Source organism: Orbicella faveolata, unplaced genomic scaffold (genome assembly GCF_042242905.1).
Source record: "Orbicella faveolata isolate gen_17 unplaced genomic scaffold, um_ofav_v1 contig_47, whole genome shotgun sequence".
Lineage (NCBI taxonomy): Eukaryota > Metazoa > Cnidaria > Anthozoa > Scleractinia > Merulinidae > Orbicella > Orbicella faveolata.
The window spans coordinates 11,059,614-11,071,825 of record NW_028301577.1 but is presented as its reverse complement, the minus strand read 5'-3'; the positions used below and the strand labels follow the sequence as shown (position 1 = coordinate 11,071,825).

The following is a 12,212-nucleotide window of genomic DNA, read 5'->3' as shown; positions in this document are numbered from 1 at the left end:
GACTACTTGCTGGGTTGAGTGCCCAGCTCTGAATCCATACTGATTGTTGGATAAAATATTATTTTTGCTGAGAAATGTGATTGCTCTTTTATACATTAGCTTTTCAAGAACTTTGGAGAAACATGGCAGAACTGAGATTGGTCTGTAGTTGGAAAAATTCTCTTTGCTGTTAGCCTTATACACTGGTGTTACACGAGCAATTTTAAGTGCGTTAGGTATAATTCCAGTAAGAAAAGACAAATTAAAAATATGCGTAAGAGGTTTCACAATATAATTTGTAATCGCCTTAACTACTTTTGGAGAAACATCATCTAAGCCACTAGCTGTACTTGCATTTAATAGTTTGATTTCATTTAATACCTCATTTTCTAGAATTGCATCTAGGAACACTGAGTTAGGACATCTATGGTCCATATATGACTTAAAAGTTTGATGAGTATCTTGTATTTTCTTAGCTAAGTTGGGACCTATATTTACAAAATATTCATTAAACTTTGTAGCTATCTCATACTGGTCTTTAATCACTTGTTTGTCATCATCTATAAATTGATCAGATACACTGACTTTGGATTTGATTTTATGTATAACCTCATTAATTAATTTCCAGTTAGATCTAATATTACCTTAAGCTTCTTCAAATTTTTGGTGATAATAATTTTTCTTTGCAGTTGCTTTGATTTTGTTAAATTTATTTCTATACCTTTTGTATATCTTTTCATTTGTTTCAGAAGGTGTGCTTAAAAAATTTCTGTATAACTTGTTTTTGACCTTCCTATTAAAATAAAGTCAGCTAAGTACAAGAGCGATTACGAACTATGCGAAACACAAAATAATGTCGCAGATGTGTCCTGTAATATTTCAAAACCTTTTCCAAAACAACCCACATTGACAAGTTGCATGGCAGCTTTAATTTGTAGGTCAAGCTTTGCTGATCACATTTCTAGGAATCCTTGGCGCTCTGTTATAATTATTCTACGAAAGCAGACAAGATGTCAAAACAGGTTTAATATCATTTCGTGATTGGCCAGTATGATAAGGCTAAAAAAGCCATATCCGATCACAGGACTTCATTGTTTGAGGCGTTTTCAATTCCCAACCCATTTCGTGTTGCGCTTACAATCATGGATATAAAAACCTTGCTAAACAATCTTCATGAAGAAGTATCCTGTTCTGTGTGCATGATCACATTCACTGATCCAAAACAGCTGCCATGTTTGCACAGTTTTTGCCTTCACGGCTTGGAAGGAATTCAACGAACGAGTGGCCGCCATGATATCATAACCTGCCCAGAATGTACAAGAGAGAGTAGAGTCCCTAGCAGTGGAAACCTAAAGGACCTGCCGACCAACTTTCGTATCAACAGTCTCCTAGATGTGTTGGCAATCAAAGAGTGTAACACTACAGCAGTCAAATGTGGAAACTGCGACAAAAAGAGCTCCCAGAGTTTGTACAGTGTTGTGCATTCTGATGTGACGACTGTATCACTGGGCACACCATAATCCGAGCTAATAAAGAACACCGTGTGTTAGCGATTAAAGACTTTCAAGATCAAGACATCGAGGAAGTGTTAAAACGACCAGTATTCTGCAGAAGGCCAGGACACGAAAAGAAAGAACTGGAATTCTTTTGCAAGATCTGTGAAGTTTCCATTTGCAACGCTTGTGCCTTGACAAATCACGAAGGTCACGCCAAGATGTTTTTGGAAGAAGCTGCAAATGAACGCAAGTTACAAGTGAAATCTGCGATTGAATCTCAGAAAGAAAAAGTGAAAATGAAGAAGAATGAAATCACCAAACTTGATGAAGACTGTGCTAAAATTCAAGAACACGCCGCCACTGTGAAAAGAAGAGTGGAGCAGTTCGCCGAGACAATATTTCAAGTGATCGATGCGAAGAAGCAGGAGATTATTAATGAAGTTGAGAACCAGGCGAAAAAATCCCTCCAACGTCTTGAAACCAAAAAGAGCGCGATTGAAGATGACGTGAGTATGACCGAGGTAACACTAGACAAAGCTGAAACACTTTTGAGACAAAGCGCAAGCGCCGAAATCATGCAGCCAAACAAGTTTCTAAACAAAATCTTTCATGAGGAAGTTGTCCAAGAAAACTCAGGCAGTCGTGACCAGGGAAATTTTCTCGTGTTTGATTTCGTGAAAAATCAAACGTTACTCGAGAATGTTAGTGCTGAAAACATTGGCTCCTTCAAACCCGTACTTTCCAAGACAAGACCGCTTCTTTCAACTGCGGATGGAAAAGGAATGAATGAAGCGTTTGTCGGACTTGAAGCAGAGTTTGTTTTGACAACAAGAAATGTTGAAGGAGAACGATGCTATGACGAGCGTGACTGCGTAACAGTGGAAATCAGAAATCATCAAAGCCTTGATTGCGCAACTAAAGCACGAGTCCAAGATAACAACGATGGCAACTACAAAGTCAGCTATCTTGCCAAAGACACTGGACAATTTGAATTATCAGTGAAGGTAAATGAAGAATATGTCCGTGGCAACCCCTTTGCTGTTGAGGTTAAACCCAGGCAGTTCAGGCCTGTGTTATCGTTTGGACAACGAGGCTCAGCTGCTGGAAAGCTAAGTCAGCCCTGGGGAGTGGCAGTGAATGAACGTAATGAAATTGCAGTGACTGATATGGGTAACAACAGAATTCAGGTATTTAATAGTGATGGAACTTACTTAAGATCGTTTGGTAGAACGCATGATAAACAGGGAGAATTACAATGTCCTGCTGGGATAGCCTTTGATATAAAGAATGAGAATATCTTAGTGGTGGACAATGGTAACCACCGTGTTCAATTGTTCAGTGAACAGGGTGAGTACCTGAACCAGTTTGGAGGCAAAGGAAATCTTGATCACCAGCTAAGGAATCCACTTGGCTTGTCTGTTAACTGCGACGGAAATATTATTGTTGCAGATTCACATAACAAACTAGTTAAGATCTTTTTTCAAAGTGGCCAGCTTTTACAGAAAATTGGTGTCGAGGGCACTTTTACCTTTCCCATCCACTGTGTCCAATATGGCAAATATCTTATAGTGTCAGACAGTTATGAACATTGTATCAAAGTGCACGATAGGGATGGGAATTTGCTGTATGAATTTGAAAAGAAGGGGGAGGGGGAGGGGGAGTTCAGTGGTCCTCGTTGCTTGTCTGTTAACAAGGCAGGACACCTGATTGTCTGTGATAAATTGAATCACAGAGTTCAGGTGTTTGAACTGAGTGGGAAGTTTGTCGCAAAGTTTGGAACAAAAGGCAGCGGGATAGGAGAGTTTAATATCCCAGTCTCTACAGCAGTTCTTAGTGATAATAGGATAGTTGTGACTGATTTTGATAATAATCGCATCTAGATTTTTGAGTAGATCTGAAATCTACTCACCTTTATGACGTAATACGAAAACATGTCATGATTCAGATTTCTTTCATTTGATTATACCAAGAAAATGTTTTATAAATATTTCTGACCATGTTAATTACTTTGCTAGAGACCATCTTAGTCTTGATTTAACAAGTTCGTTTTTAATTGATTATCTTGTTAGACTTGGGTCTGAATGGTAACTTAAGGAAGTAAAATGTTGTTATTTGCGTTTTAAACCCCATCCAGAACCTCTCCGTTGAGTAGAAATACAGTCATTAAATATAATGATATGGTTTATTTTATTTGATAGTTTTAGTTTCACACGTAGAGTAAACTGAGCTACAAAAAAGAGGGTTTGGGGACTAAAAAAACCTGAATTATTTTCTCACCGAGACAGCTTTAAAGGCTAAATTGTAAATGTTATTGTTTGTTTACAAAACATTTTGTAGTTAGTAGTTTACACTTTTACATTGCTGAAATAAAACGACAGTGGCTTGTGTAAGAAAAAGCGTTTTTTGTCACCGAGGTAGCTTAAAAGATTAGCAGTTGTAAATTGTAGTTTGTTCTGAATTAACTTTTCCAAAAGAAGTTTACGTTTTGTATTGCTGTAATTAAACACTTCAGTTTTGTGCATTGTGTTACATTTGTACAATTACGTGACAACTTAGTTGCTATTATATAAACATTTGTAACGTCTGATAAGAGTTTTTTTTCAATAAATGTTTTTATTCAACGTTTTGGTGAGAGTTAATGATGACACATAGCATTGTGGTAGGGGTTTGGTGTGCAACAGTTAGTTGACTAAACACCTCTTACTAACTGAGTTCGAGGGTCGTACTGTAAGTTACGGACTGAGTTTTTCCCGGAAGATTTATGGCCCAATTAAGCGCGAAGCGCGCGGGCGATAAATCGAAGGGAAAAAAAGAGGATCCGTAACTTACAGTACGGACCGAGAAAACGAGGTTAGCAAGATATTTATTATATCTCTACTGGATGTCTGACGGCTCGGGAACGATTCCTATTCACGCGGAACGGCTTCAAATTTCTGACGCACCTCGAAAGCAAAACGACTCAATTTGATGTTAGTAGGTTTTAATACATGTACAATTTTGTTCTTTTACTTGCTAAAAGAGTTAATAACACTTGTCGATAAACCACGAAACATTTTGGCAACAAAGACAGCTTTAAATTTAAGCAGGCCGTACAGTCGATTACGGCACGCTAAATTGACCAATCACCGCGCGCGTACTAACTGAGAGATATAATAATTTTGGTTTGTGAATTTCTGTGGAACTCCGCCTCATGATATTGAGCCCAATATATAAAGAAAACCCGGATGTAACGAGCGATATAGTCTTGAACGTGAACTTAATAGCTTCCATTCTTTTAATTTTGATGCAATATGAACTTGTTACAATTTTTGTCAGTAGCAAGCTTTAAAATCAAAAGCGACGAGGAGTATAGAAAAGCAGAATCGCTTGAGGTAATAGACCCGCCCTTCAATGGCTTGCATTTTCAATGGCTTTACTGTTGTTTCACATTTCAATTGAATTACATTCTTTTAGGCAATTATTAGTAAGATGTGTTGAAAAGAACTCTAGTGCAACAAACCCTGTTATAAAGGACAACTTGGTAATTCATTGCATCGAGGTTCCACTGAACTCCTTTCCTATTTCCTACTGTAAAATGGATTTGAACTGAATTATTTCCAGTAAAAAAGCGTTCAATTTTTACCTTCTTATTTCCTTCTTCACTGCGTACTTTCCCATAGTCTGATTCCTCCTTTAACCATGTAAGCGATGTGCTTCCAATATGTAGTGCTTTCGATTTAATTTGTTTCCTCATAATTGTTTCAACTGGTTTCACAGATGTCACGCTTACTCTTATGATTTCCTACTCTTTTGTCACGTTTTGTAGTACCATACACTCATGTGGCTTACTAGCTATATTCACTTACTTGCATGTCACGTTATATAATACCACACACTTACTTACGTTTTTTCCATTCCTATGTCATGCCAATCCAGTTTAATACTAAGTGCGCGGCGAGGGGTTTATCAAAATGTAACGGTAGATTAGGTCGCGTGATGTGTTAAGACCAATCAGAAATCAGAAGATATTTCAAAGACAGCTGATAATTCATCTTGAAAAATATCGACTCGTAGACTTTTGCATGGCTCTGGTAACTTTCGTCACACAACCATGGACGTCTAAAAATGTTACATCACTGGAGAGCACCTTTGAACCTCTTTAATAAACACTATAGGAGCAGAGCTTAGTGTCCGTTCTATGATGTCCGGGAACAAGTCAGACCGTCCTTCGTTGCGACTGAAGACCTCATGGTTAGCGCGCTGGAATCCGGATCGAGTGTTCCAGGTTCGAGCCCTTACCGGGATCATCGTGTTGTGTACTTTACTCTCACAGTGTCTTTCCCCACCCAGATTTATAAGTGGGTACCAGCAAATTTAATGGAACGGAAACCAAATCTCTCATCCAGGAAGGAAAAGAAGACTCCAGGAAGCAAAAGACATAAAATTTGAAGAGTGTCACCCAAACATTTTTGAATAAAAATGGGTATTTTGCAAGCATTTTATGCTTAAATTATTGCAGTGACAATTGTGGTCAATGATACTGCATTAGGACAATCCCATTTTCCCAGAATTGTATTCTTTGCTATCAGTATGCCCACTGGCAAATTGATTAATAAATCACCCTTCCAGTAAGCCAGTCGGACAGTCAGTCAATCAGTCAGTCAGTTAGTCAGTCAGTCAATCAGTCAGTCAGTCAATCAGTCAGTCAGTCAGGCAGTCAGTCAGTCAGTCAGTCAGTCAGTCAGTCAGTCAATCAGTCAGTCAGTCAGTCAGTCAGTCAGTCCACTAAGCTCCAGCGCAGATTTTACTCAGTCCACCATCCTTAACATAGAAGTTTCGTTTTTATGGAGGTGAAGTTTGTCTAAACATTAGAACTTCTGAAAAGGTGCAGTGTTGAGCGTTAGCTTCATGAAGATGCCCTTGAAAACAGCTTCCACTGTGTGATAAATTATACAGTTTCCTCTCAACCAGATTGTGCGTGATTTTTCTATAGTTACTGGCGCGTAGAAAATTCTGGCGCCCAGGACTGCAGGCTCTATTACGCGTTTAAATGGCTGTCTGTCCAATATAACCGGAAACTATTTATGGACGACATCGCCTGATCTTGACATTGGGGGCGTGAACGTGGCGACAGCCAAACCAGCTGCTAAATTCTCATCCCAGACGTAAATTCCCATTAATCTACATAAACCAGTCAAACAGCTAATCGCCAACACGCGTATTTGATAAGTTTGATCAAGCAGCAAGATAAGGCGAAGAAAAAAGACACTGGCTCGTTTAGAGATCTAACGATCGAAATGAACTCCGAGACAGCTATGTCTGATGGCTTTTTTGCACTGAGACCAAAAGCAAACGTTCACAAGACGCCTTGTGAACGAAACTGCGCTCAAACGCAGAGTTTTTGTTTCGGAGGCGTAAGTCACGGCATCAGGAAAGAAGAAAACAAACGCAGCTTTAAAAGTGTCGTTTCACAGCTTATAAAAAACGACAGCTGCCCTCCAAGTGCGTCCTGGCCAAGCGCATGTTTTATGTCTTTTAAAGCTATTATGATACTATTGGTAAAAGGCTCCCAGATCTTACGTCTGAGCAAAGGGGAAAGATAAGATTTGCTTTTCATCAGGCTGTACTGCCTCGATTTAAAAACAAAGGGCTTTCAAGCAAGATAGCAAATCTGTTTGTGCGACAAAATAGGGTTGGGTTAATTTCTTTTTAGGAATGCTGGTATTACTTATTAAACTTCTTTTCTTGGTTAAAGTCAACGTACACTTGATGAGAGAAGACTTAGTTTCTTTCTTTTTCGCAAACAGACGAGGAAAGAATGTCATCGGCGACAAGCATATTTTTCGTTCAGCTTTAGAAAGGAAAGCATTTCCGTTGTTTTAATCTATCAAAGGGTACGAACTAGTAAAATAACACATGTAGCAAAAAGGTGAAACAGATATAGCAGAACTTTTAGACAAAATTAAAACAGATGTTTTGACCAAAGGAAGAAATACGGTTTCAAAAAGCTTTTAGGCATGTTTAACAGCCTTGTAGTTCTAAGCCTATGCTCCTTGGCATAAACAATTTCCCGAAATTGTTAGTACATTCATAAACAGTAGTCTTTAACGAGTGAAGTGTGGAATTATAAATTTGCGTCCTGACGATTTTCCCGTGGAGAAGTGTTTGAAATTAAAGACGATGATATTTTAGTGAAAAAGCTCAATTACACGTTCTTGAAGAGCGCATGGTTATTGTAAGTAAATTAAACTGAATGGATACAGGATGGTACTGAAAACAAACAACTAAAACTTGAAGCTTTTTTACTAAAAATGTTACCCAAACTCACCGACAGTAGTATTACGGTTAGCCAAACAATAAACAAGGCAATTCGAGGGCGCGTTTGACGATAACATATGCCTTATTACGTCAGGCTTTGCAAAAATCAGTTTGTTAAAATAACATCTCTGTGACAAGATCAACCCGTGCTAGAGCTGAGCGCACTTTGATGACTTTAACCACCATATACGGCTTATTTATATCCTTTATTGAACACCTGGAGGTCTTTAAATAGAACACTAATACTGTGTGCGCGTAAAGTGAATTTCGGAAAGCCAGTTTCCGACAGGATCTTGCTTGTGATTGGACGTTGTGTTGGTTTACCTGACGTGTTTCAAGCCATGTTTTGATTTCTCTTTAGCTATTTGCCAGGCCTCCCTCGGCCCGCCTGCGATTGGTTTAAATTTGTCACCAAGTTTACACAGCTGCAAGTAAGAAACCCGCGTAGAGAGCTCTTGGACAAAACACAGTTGCTTCCGCGCGCGGCCAAATACCTTCACTGTCCTTGAAGCGGTGCGCATCTGTGAGTTCTACCAAGCGTTCCAACACGCAAAACACAAACATGAAACCTCAGTCCGCGAAACCCAGCCTTAGCGTCGACGAAGACTCACTGCGCTCGACTTCCACAACGGCATCAAGCATTTCACGAGCTACCGCTCGGAGTTCCAGTGGTTCACAAGTCGAGCAAGGCTGTATTTACAACATGAGCGACTGTTATGAGAGGCTGAGAGCGATGGTGCCGGATATCCCTGCACGAAGAAGAATGAGCAAGGTCGAGATCCTCCAACATGTTATCGACTATATTCAAGATCTCGAGTCAGCTTTGGAACTGCCGCATCTACAGACGAACAACTTCGTGAAGGATTCAACGAACAGAACAGATAGGGTACCACTGAGCACAATATCTTACAACCGTTGAGTAGTGAGGTATGTAGGTTTTGTGACTTTTGTTCCTCAGTTGTTTCATATCGACAAAAATATGTCACTTTAGTCACGAAATAACGGTTGGAAGCCTTAAACGGGAGTCATTTAACCGGGTTATTTACCCCGCTTGACGGGTTCATGAGAGGAAAGGGGGATTCAGTATTGGAAATTATTTAAGATATGGCAGTGTATTAATTAAGTCAAATATCAGATAAACATAGTGCGAGGAGGGTAATATCGGAATTAACTTCGTGGTATTCGCATTTTACCAGCAACATGGGCATGGGGGTGGCTGATAAGCGTGATATTTCCTTCTGGTGTCCTGCGGAAACTACACGTAATGTTGAACACTGGGTTACAAAACAGAGGGATTAATTTAAAACAATCTCACTGTGCCGAGATGTCTCGACAAGAAGCAACCGAAAGACACTTAAAATCCTTTACATAAACCAGTAGATCTATCTACGAACAGATATATTCATATACTCGCGCGAAACAGCGGAAACTCAACTAGAAAGCTGATAGAGTCAAAGGTTTCCTGATTGTCCGTCCATGTCCATAGACTGGTAGTCTGGAAAATTTGTTTTCATTAATTTAAGAAACTTCTGGCTTTTGCCTATTAGGAAAGGTATTTCGTTTCAAAACGGGCTGCTGTTTTTAGGACTGTAAGTAACCGCAAAACGTAATTTTCTGCTCTCGCGTACACTTATGGAAATTAAATCTGTCGAATATTGAACAAGACTGGGAACAGTTTACTTTCAAATCCTCACAGTAGCGGAGGAAAATAACATGAAACGAAGTTAATCTGTTTTCACTGAAGGAATCCAGCTCCATATGGCTTTTTGAAGTGGGCACGCAGTCCTCGTTAATGTCAAAATCTAAAAGCAGATTGAAGGAAACTCAGTAAAAATGTTCAACAGATGTTACAATTCGACACATACCACTTTTACCACATTTGCACGGAGCCTGTTTGTGTTAATCTCTCAGGAGCTCGCGTTTTCCCAGGCCAGAGATAGCTTATCTTCTGTTTGTTGTTTTTGCAGGAAAGCCAAGCAGATGCAAAGATTGCCAGAATGACTTGATCAAAATACGCAGAAAATACCGGAAAATTGAGCGCAGTGCAAGTTCAAGAAGGTCCTGGAATGCTTATTTGAACAGCAAGAGACTCTTCAATGGCTTCCGAAACTTTTCGAAAGCTTCAAAATTTGACTCCAGAATGCGCCAATTAGAAAATGTCCAGAAAATTACATCTGGGAATAGTTTCGTTCGCATAAAATAGTGTTACGAGATCTTAAACAGTATTAGAAGATTTTCGGCTTGTAGTGGCGCGAGTGTGGAATTGCGGCGACTTTTTAACTTGCAAATGACGAGTTGTTTTTGTATTTGATTCTTGTCTGTTGTTCAAACAAGACTTAACCCAAATACAGATTTGTGAGCCCGCTAAGCCTATTTTTTATACCATAAACCGACCGAAGGAATGTACCGACAAGTTTATGTAGTTGTTGAATGTTTTCCAAGTTGTAAAATAGCCTGGCGAGTAAAGAGCAAAACCATTGCAAGCGACTCTGTGTGTCTTGTCCCGACAACATATGAAGAAATCATTTGCATTACGGCGTTTATTTAGGGGCATTTGAATGAGCGTGTTTGTACATGAAACAAACCAAATGTCACACAGAATAATACACATGCAAGACATCAAATCCATCTGTCAAAAGTTAAACCTCGGCTGCGGCTTAAGAAGATACAACAACTAAAATGCATTTTTCTTTCAGCGATTTACAACTCTCCCCGTCTGTTCCCTGATGTTTTTTAAAACTTTGCTGGCACGCCTTCCTAATGGATTTTTAATTCCTTGTAACAACCCGACAATTATCGTAATCGATTTTGCACATGAAAGAGCGAATTAAATTTTTTTCGTGATTTCCTTCCCTTCTCTGCGCATCTGAAAGCCTTTTCGTTGTCAACAAGAACCAGACGTTGAAAATATTGTATTCCACTACATTCTGCTTTGATTCGTGAAGTCTGACTGCGATTTCAACAGCAAATGAACGGGCCGACGGTCTTTCGTCACTGATGTCAGAAAAAAACACAAAGAAATCCTGGTTTCTCATAAGAATGTGGTGATTCCCATTCAAACAAAGGCAACAAGTTCATTTATCACGCGTTAGCTCAACTCTGAAATAGTATGCTAGCTAATTCAAAGCAGACTTTTCGGTTTTTAGGCATTCTTCAACTGTTGAACACATTTCCTATTTCGTCGTTTCTCGCTGCAAAGAATTCGTCATGGATAAACGCTGATAATGCTTGCATTGCTTTTGACAACGCTTTAACTATAATTAAAATAAAAATAGGACATTCCCCCTGCTATTTTACAGGTAATTTTCCACACAAAGACTGTCTTTGCTTCGCTTGGCCACGTTCTCACGTTTTGTATCAAAATCTGTGATCACATGTGGATAGGAAAACAGACATGAATGCCAACATCCCACATGTTCAACAGCTACAGAAAAATGCCTGACTTGGGGAGATAAACCCACCAAGGAAATCCGTAGGCAAACAAAAAACGTCGCTAAATGAAATAATATATCAAACAACAAAATCCTTATTCCCGAATTGGAGTATATCCGAAATTGAATCCTATTAAAAAATCTTTTAGCAATTGACACTATTTCTTGTGGTGCTCGTTTTACCCTATTAAAAAACCCTTAATTTTTGGTGTCATTTGTCAAATGTAATAGCCAATGCTACGATAAGAAACAATTTCTATATATTTTTCTCTTGATGAAGGTTTAAAAAAGCACAATTTCAGGGATAAATGGGCGAAAGAGTGATTGTAAGTTCACTCAGTCAAAACGAACTCTCTTCGGCGTCTGGTTCTGATTGACAACAGATGGTAAAGATGTCTTGAAAAAAAATCTTAAGCGCAACTTTGCATGTTGAGCTTTTTTTTTTCTTTCCGGAGCCTCCCTAACTTAAACGATAACGTAATTCCCTTTAAATTAATATTCCATGTTACATTTGTCAATGCCGTGTTTACGTGGTTGAGTAAATTCGGCCGTTTGTTACGCTAGAAAATGAAAACATATGCAGCGAAATTAACTCATAATGCAAATAAACACAATGGAACAGGCAGCGACAAATCGTTTTAAATAATTTGTGTAAAACAAACAACTAGTTTTTGTCCGTGTCTGTGAGGTCAAGGATGTTATAAAATCAATTATGTGACGCTTTACAGCTTGCACATTCCTCAAAATTTTTCCCTGTGGTGCAATTGGACAAACAAACTATTGGACACGAGAACTTTGGCGTGCGACCACACAACTTGAAAGAACCAACTGTTTTGTTTTCAAACGTCTTAAAGCACACACTAGGCCAACGCAACTGTTTACACGCCTGATAAAATTCTGTAGCTTGTTTTCTTTTCTTTAAAATTACTCTTTTGTTATGTTACTATCTACAATCTTTCAAATAATCGTGCAATGCGCTTACAAACGAGGCGGTCTGTTACTTCGAATC

At 38.9% G+C, this 12,212-nt stretch overlaps 1 pseudogene; it reads left to right on the top strand.

Moving 5' to 3' along the window:
* The first annotated feature begins 954 nt into the window (after positions 1–954).
* On the top strand, positions 955–4,096 carry LOC149097139 (E3 ubiquitin-protein ligase TRIM71-like; annotated as a pseudogene).
* The last annotated feature ends 8,116 nt before the right edge of the window (positions 4,097–12,212 follow it).